Genomic DNA, 7563 nt, shown 5'->3' with positions numbered 1-7563 from the left:
TGCACCCACAATATACTGATCATAATTGAAATGAGCAGGAGGAGTAGGAGCAGGAGGAATAGTGTGCAGGAGCCTATACTTTGCACCAATAAATGCACTGATCATAACTGAAATAAGCAGGAGCAGGGGGAATAGCATGCAGGAGCTTATGCTTTGCACCTACAATGCACTGATCATAATTGAAATGAGCAGGAGCAGGGGGAATAGCGTGCAGGAGCCAATGCTTTGCATCGACAATGCACTCATCATAATTGAAATGAGCAGGAGGAACAGGAGCAGGAGGAATAGTGTGCAGGAGCTTATGCTTTGCACCTACAATGCACTGATCATAATTGAAATGAGCAGGAGCAGGGGGAATAGCGTGCAGGAGCCTATGCTTTGCATCGACAATGCACTGATCATAACTGAAACGAGCAGGAGGAGCAGGAGCAGGGGGAATAGTGTGCAGGAGTCTATGCTTTGCACCCACAATGCACTGATCATAATTGAAATGAGCAGGAGGAGCAGGAGCAGGGGGAATAGTGTGCAAGAGTCTATGCATTGCACCCACAATGCACTGATCATAATGTAAATGCTCTGCGGTCTTCAATGCAAAAAAAAAAAATCAATGCACGTTTTCTTTTTTGCAATCTGGGTGCATTTATTCATGTTTTTGCTTTGAAGTCTGCAGAGCATTGCAACCATGATCAGCGCAACGTGGGTGTAAAGCACAGGCTTTTAATTCAGCATATTTCTGGCAGATGCAAAGATATTCTTCTCATTAAAGGGATAAAACACGGGGAAATGTACATACATTGCGGACATATGCTGTTTTTTTTTTTGGGGGGGGGGGGGGGGTTTGCCTCGACATACACAATAAAGTGAACTATGGTGGGTGCCATCACCTCTTTTGAAAATTCAATCGCCTGGCTGTAATTCTGATCCCCCCCCCCCCCCCGACTTCGTTATCTGGACTGAAAAAAGTTTGCAGATCAGGAAATAGTTTTGGCAATGCGTTTTCTTCTGCAATACTTACAGCATCCTAACCTTTTCGACAGGGAGTCCTCGCTCAGTCACCTCGCACGCTCTCCGCTCTCTCTCTCCCCCGCTGTGGTTGTGCGGTCTCTGGGACTTACGGGGTCCGCTCCGTCTCTCGCAGCCGCCAGGCTTGCTGGCTCAGGCTGTGTCTGAGGCTGCGAGGGGGTTTTTGTCGCTCTTCTCCTATACAAAGAGTCAGCCACTTCCTGTGCAGTCTGCGCTCGGCACTACACAATAGGTGTGTGTATGTTTCTGTGTGTTCACATTGCAGCCCCGGCCTCATGACATACACACAATGGCATGTCATTTTTTTATTGGTCAAAGTTGACAGCACTTTTTGGAAGGCGCGTCAATATATTCATCTTTCTATGTATACATTTCAGGATGACAGATGTGTATTCATTTAGAGCAAGGGTCCTGCTTAAAGTGATTGGAAAGGAACTGTTTTTATTTTTTATACTTACCTGCTCTGTGTAATGGTTTTACACAGAGCAGCCCCAATCATCCTCTTTTCATGTCCCCCACTGGCACTCCTGGCTCCTCCCCCCTGCCGAGTTCCCCCGTCGCAAGCCATGGGGGCACTCATGCGTGCTCGTTTCCAATCACAGCTCGGCCCCGCCCCCCACTCTCTCCTCACTGGCTGTGATTGACAGCAGTAGGAGCCAATGGCTGCAGTTGGGTCTGTGCCAACGAAGAGGGAGAAAACCCGAGAAAGCTTCTGCTCTCATGCACATTGCTGGATCAAGATCAGGCTCAGGTAAGTATAAGGGAGGCACTGCATGCAAAATTTTCCCAGCAAAAACATTAGATGTATGTATACATTATACATTAGATATCTATCTAATGCATGCACTTTACCCCGTGTTTTGTCCTTTTACGTGCCCTGTGGGCACAGAAAAATATTGGCTGGTATGCCAGAAATGTGCTCAGATCTTAAAGGCATATAAATTAACCACTTGCCGACTGCCGCACGCCGATATATACGTCGGCACAATGGCAGCGGTGGGCAAATGGGCGCACCTGTAGGTCCCTTTTAAGAGCCGGGGTTGGCAGCATGACCATGCCCACAGGACCGGCGGACTTGATGTCCTCCGGTCTCCCGACAATCGTGTCACCGAGCCTCAGAACATGGGAAGTGCCTATGTAAACAAGGCATTTCCCTGTTCTGTCTTGTGATATGACAGTGATCACCGCTCCTTGTCATCGGGAGCAGTGATCACCGTCATGTGACTTGAAGCCCACCCCCCTACAGTTATAATCACTCCCTAGGACACACTTAACTCCTTCATCACCCCTTAGTGTTTAACCCCTTCACTGTCAGTGTCATTTACACAGTAATCAGTGCATTTTTATATCTCTGATCGCTGTATAAATGACAATTGTCCCAAAATAGTGTCAAAAGTGTCCGATGTGTCCGCTAAAATGTAGCAGTCCCGATAAAAATCGCAGATTGCCGCCATTACTAATAAAAAAAAAATTCATAAAAATGCCATAAATATTTCCCGTATTTTGTAGACGCTATAACTTTTGCGCAAACCAATCAATATATATGTTATTGCAACTTTTTTTTTTACCAAAAATATGTAGAAAAATACATATCGGTCTAAAATTAGGAAAAAAAAATGTTTTTATATATTTTTGGGGGCTTTTTATTATAGCAAATGTTAAAAAGAATGCGTTTTTTTTAAAAATGTACGCTTTTTTTTTGTTTATATCGCAAAAAGTAAAAACCACAGAGGTGATCAAATACCACCAAAAGAAAGCTCTATTTGTGGTAAAAAAAGGACGTTACTTTTGTTCAGGTGCAACATCGTGCTATTGTCAGTTAAAGCGACGCAGTGCCGAATCACAAAAAGTGCTCTGGTCAGAAAGGGGGTAGACCCCCCCGGGTGCTGAAGCGGTTAATAAATGCACCCATAGTGCAAAAGAAAAAAAAAAGTGCATTTATAAATTTTTTGCAATTAAACCTGCAGAGCATCGCAATCAAGATCAGTGCACTGCTGGTGCAATGCATTGCCCTAATGCATAGAATGCATTAAAGTGGTTGTAAAGGCACAAGGTTTTTAACCTTCATACATTCTATGTATGAAGGTTAAAAAATATTTGTGCAGCAGCCCCCCTCATAATACTTATGTGAACCCCACCCCAATCAGGGATGTGCACAAGAGCCTCAGCTCTCTGGGGACTTTGCTTCATCATTGGCTGAGAGAGCAACAGGAGCCATTAGCTCCCGTTGCTGTCAATCACAACCACTAAGCCAATGGGGGGGTGGGCCGAGCTGCAGCACTGTTTGTGAATGGACACACAGAACAGTGGCTCAGGAGTGAGCCTGCTTGGGTGCCCCCATAGCAAGTTGCTTGCTCTGGTGGCACTTAGCAGGAGGAAGGGGCCAGGAGCGCTGGTGGGACACCCAAGAAGAAGAGAATCTGGGCTGCTCTCTGCAAAATCATTACACAGAGCAGGTAAGTATGCTATGTTTGTTACTTAAAAAAAAAAAAAAATTGCCTTTAATATCAGTTTAAAGTTAAAAAAAAATCCTTCTGCTTTTAGAACCAGGGTAAAGTCACAAAAAATAAAACTTCATATATCCTAGGAAAATATCCATAAGCTGCACATCATGAAGCAGATCCATGGTAAGGTGAATGGCAGCCTCAGCCTGGACTCCAGCCAGGCCACGCCCCAAATGCATTTCGCTCCGCCCCTTGGAGCAAATTTCCTAGCCAGCCCTCTGGACTCTGCTACACAGGGTGGCTGTGATTCCCCTGCTTTTGCCAGTGTAACAGTCCATATACCATACACCGCAATACACAGCCCCGGAGTGAGTATCCATCATAATACTGGCAATGCCAAGGGCTCATTGGTCAGGACAAGCACAAATGCATTTTAGGCTTCTTCTTCCAGTAGATGGGCCCCCAAAAAAAAATACACTTGTCATTGCTCACATGATCTCACTGACCAGTGAGCACTTGCCATTGCAAGCATTATGATGAATAGATGGTAAGATGTCCCCAATCCAGCAACATAATGACTGTGCGGCCTCCTCTGCATCACAGATAATTGTCAAAGTCACCATGAAAATGATATCATCCTGTATTGTATACAAGTGAGTATAATATTGGCTGGGTTGGCAGAATTGGCTAACCAAATGACTATAACTGCATTAACCTGTTGCGGACCAGCCGCCATCGTTACACGGCGACAGGTTGGCACCAATGCACAAACCACCGTAGGTGTACGTCGGTCCCTTTAAGAGCTGTGGGTGGTGCGGGCGTGCACCTGCAGCGCTACAATGGAGCCGATGCATGTAGCCTGCGGCCACGATAGCCGCTGGCCACCCGCGATCGCGCCACAGAGAGACAGAACGGGGATCTGTGAATGTAAACAGACAAATCCCCGTTCTGACAGGGGAGTAGAGAGAGATCTGCTGTTCCTAGTGATCAGGAACAGCGATCTCTCTCCTCCTCCAGTCAGTCTCCTCTCCTCCCCCCCCCCCCCCCACAGTTAGAAACACCACCAAGGGAACACATTTAACCACTTGATCGCCCCCTACTGTTAACCCCCTTCCCCAGCCAGTGACATCTACACAGTATTCCGTGCATTTTTATAGCACTGATCACTATATGAATGTCAATAGTCCCGAAAAGTGTCAAACATGTCAAAATATAATAAAAATTCCATAAATACAGTATCTCACAAAAGTAAGTACACCCTTCACATTTTTGTAAAAATGTATTATCTTTTCATGTGACAACACTGAAGAAATGACTCTTTGCTACAATGTAAAGTAGTAAGTGTACAGCTTGTATAACAGTGTAAATTTGCTGTCCCCTCAAAATAACTCAACACACAGCCATTAATGTCTAAACCGCTGGCAACAAAAGTGAGTACACCCCTAAGTGAAAATTTCCAAATTGGGCCCAAAGCGTCAATATTTTGTGTGTCCACCATTATTTTACAGCACTGCCTTAACCCTATTGGGCATGGAGTTCACCAGAGCTTCACAGGTTGCCACTGGAGTCCTCTTTCCACTCCTCCACGACGACATCACAGAGCTGGTGGATGTTAGAGACCTTGTACTTCTCCACCTTCCGTTTGATGATGCTCCACAGATGCTCAATAGGGTTTAGGTTTGGAGACATACTTGGCCAGTCCATCACCTTTACCCTCAGCTTCTTTAGCAAGGCAGTGGTCATCTTGGACGTGTGTTTGGGATCGTTATCATGTTGGAATCCTGCCCTGCGGCCCAGTCTCCGAAGGGAGGGGATAATGCTCTGCTTCAGTATGTCACAGTACATGTTGACATTCATGGTTCCCTCAATGCACTCATGTAGCCCCAGACCATGACACTCCTACCACCATGCTTGACTTTAGGTAAGACACACTTGTCTTTGTACTCCTCACCTTGTTGCCGCCACACACGCTTGACACCATCTGAACCAAATAAGTTTATCTTGGTCTCAACAGACCACAGGACATGGTTCCAGTAATTAAGGGTCCTTAGTCTGCTTGTCTTCAGCAAACTGCGGGCTTTCTTGTCCATCATCTTTAGAAGAGGCTTCCTTCTGGGACGACAGCCATGCAGACCAATTTCATGCAGTGTGCGGCGTATGGTCTGAGCACTGACAGGCTGACCCCCCCCACCCACCCCTTCAACCTCTGCAGCAATGCTGGCAGCACTCATATGTCTATTTCCCAAAGACAACCTCTGGATATGATGCTGAGTATGTGCACTCAACTTCTTTGGTGGACCATGGCGAGGCCTGTTCTGAGTGGAATCTGTCCTGTTAAACCCCTGTATGGTCTTGGCCACCGGGCTGCAGCTCAGTTTCAGGGTCTTGGCAATCTTCTTATAGCCTATTGCATCTTTATGTAGAGCAACAATTCTTTTTTTTGAGATCCTCAGAGAGTTTTTTTACGCTTATTACAATTTATTTTACCAAAAATATGTAGAAGAATACATATCAGCCTAAATTGAGGAAAAAAAATAGTTTATTTATTTATTTATTGGATATTCATTATAGCAAAAAGTCAAAAATATTGTCTTTTTTTTGAAAATTGTCTTTTTTTGTTTATAACGGAAAAAATAAAAACTGCAGAGGTGATTAAATACCCCCAAAAGAAAGGTCTATTTGTGGGGAAAAAAATACATAAATCTTGTTGGTGTACGTCGCACGACCGTGCAATTGTCAGTTAAAACAACGCAGTGCCGTATTGCAAAAAAAATGGCCTGGTCAGGAAGTGGGTAAATCCTTTCCGGGGCTGAAGTGGTTAAAAGTGCTTAAACACAACTGTGTCATTGTGGCTATTCTCATAGACTGTCCCGGAGGAGCATATTTTTTCATATGTTTTCATGCGATTATTTATTGCATAAATATATATTGCATAGAAAATGTATAGAAAAGTGAGGCTGTGTAATTCAAGTCATGGCCAGCAGGTGGCAGAAGAGAACAATGGTTTTGTTTTTAACATATTAACTTTGATCACAAAAATTTGTATCCACCAAAAAGATTTTTCCGGCAATATGGGAATTCTTTCCTATTAACATCAGATTTGCACTTCTATCAGTTGATCGGAATAAGGCTCATTTCCAACTGGTTGTTGTGCCCTTTATTGCTCTGCATAGGGTTTTGACTTATTTATTGTTTGGTCCTTAAAAGTAACGAGACTTCAAAAAAAGTTTTAATGTGGTTTCAGCAACCACAAACACCTTTCGTGAAGTTTGCACCTGCAGCTTGTTGCCATAACTAAATATTACATTTGTAATTTCCGGAATTTAAATTGTGCCCGACAATAAATGCGTTTGCATCTAGGAAATGGTACAGAAAAGTCACCTTAACCACTTGAGCTCCGGAAGGTTTTCCAGGCCATATTTTGCTATTTGGCACTGTGCTACTGGCAATTGCACGGTCATGTAACACTATATCCGCATGAAATTTATATCATTTTTTTCACACAAATAGAGCTTTTTTTTGGTTGTATTTGATCACCACTGGGATTTTTTTTTGCTTTGTTTTTTAATTCTTTTTATTTAAATTTTCTACATAGTATAAGCATGACACGTGTCAAGTAACAACACAAAAAAGACACAACACATAAATGAGTCTTACATCAGCACAAGTGGCCAGCATGGCCCACAGATAATGAGGATCCATGTCAGGGTAAGGGCCTACAATTTCACATAAAGAATTAATATTTTCCCATAATAATATCATATGTGACTGACTACTTTATCCAGATATATAGTCAACCCTTCACAGATGGAACTCACAATTTATACTAACTGATACCGTACCCCATCTCATCGTCACATAAAGCACTACATGCAGTAACATGTTTTTGATAACAAAGAGACAATTCTCCCACAGATGCAGTAGAGGCATGGTGCTTAATATATTGGGGGGGGGGGGGGTAGCAAACTAACACCAAACCCCCCACCCCAAGGGAGAGGGCCGGCAATACGGTGAATGCACACCCCACCGGAGACAAACACGAATGTGGCAATTGAAAAAACACCACCCCCGCGCCACCCGCGGGAGACGGGCAGAA

The 7563-nt window shown here is 44.0% G+C and overlaps 1 protein-coding gene across 2 annotated transcripts in view; it reads right to left on the bottom strand.

Moving 5' to 3' along the window:
• Positions 1-1220, bottom strand: part of GPSM3 (G protein signaling modulator 3) — a 93013-nt gene extending 91793 nt beyond the window's left edge. Inside the window, exon 1 of one of the 2 annotated variants that reach the window (XM_077483810.1) lies at positions 1016-1220. The gene's annotated coding sequence lies outside the window, so the exon portion shown is untranslated. The remainder of the gene's footprint in view (positions 1-1015) is intronic. The other variant, XM_077483823.1, reaches the window with a different exon arrangement.
• Positions 1221-7563: the final 6343 nt, after the last annotated feature.

This window comes from Lithobates pipiens, unplaced genomic scaffold (genome assembly GCF_037356315.1).
Source record: "Lithobates pipiens isolate NorthernLeopardFrog02 unplaced genomic scaffold, aLitPip1_a1.2 Scaffold_1, whole genome shotgun sequence".
Lineage (NCBI taxonomy): Eukaryota > Metazoa > Chordata > Amphibia > Anura > Ranidae > Lithobates > Lithobates pipiens.
The sequence above is the reverse complement of the archived record's forward strand: the minus strand, read 5'-3'. Positions and strand labels throughout refer to the sequence as shown.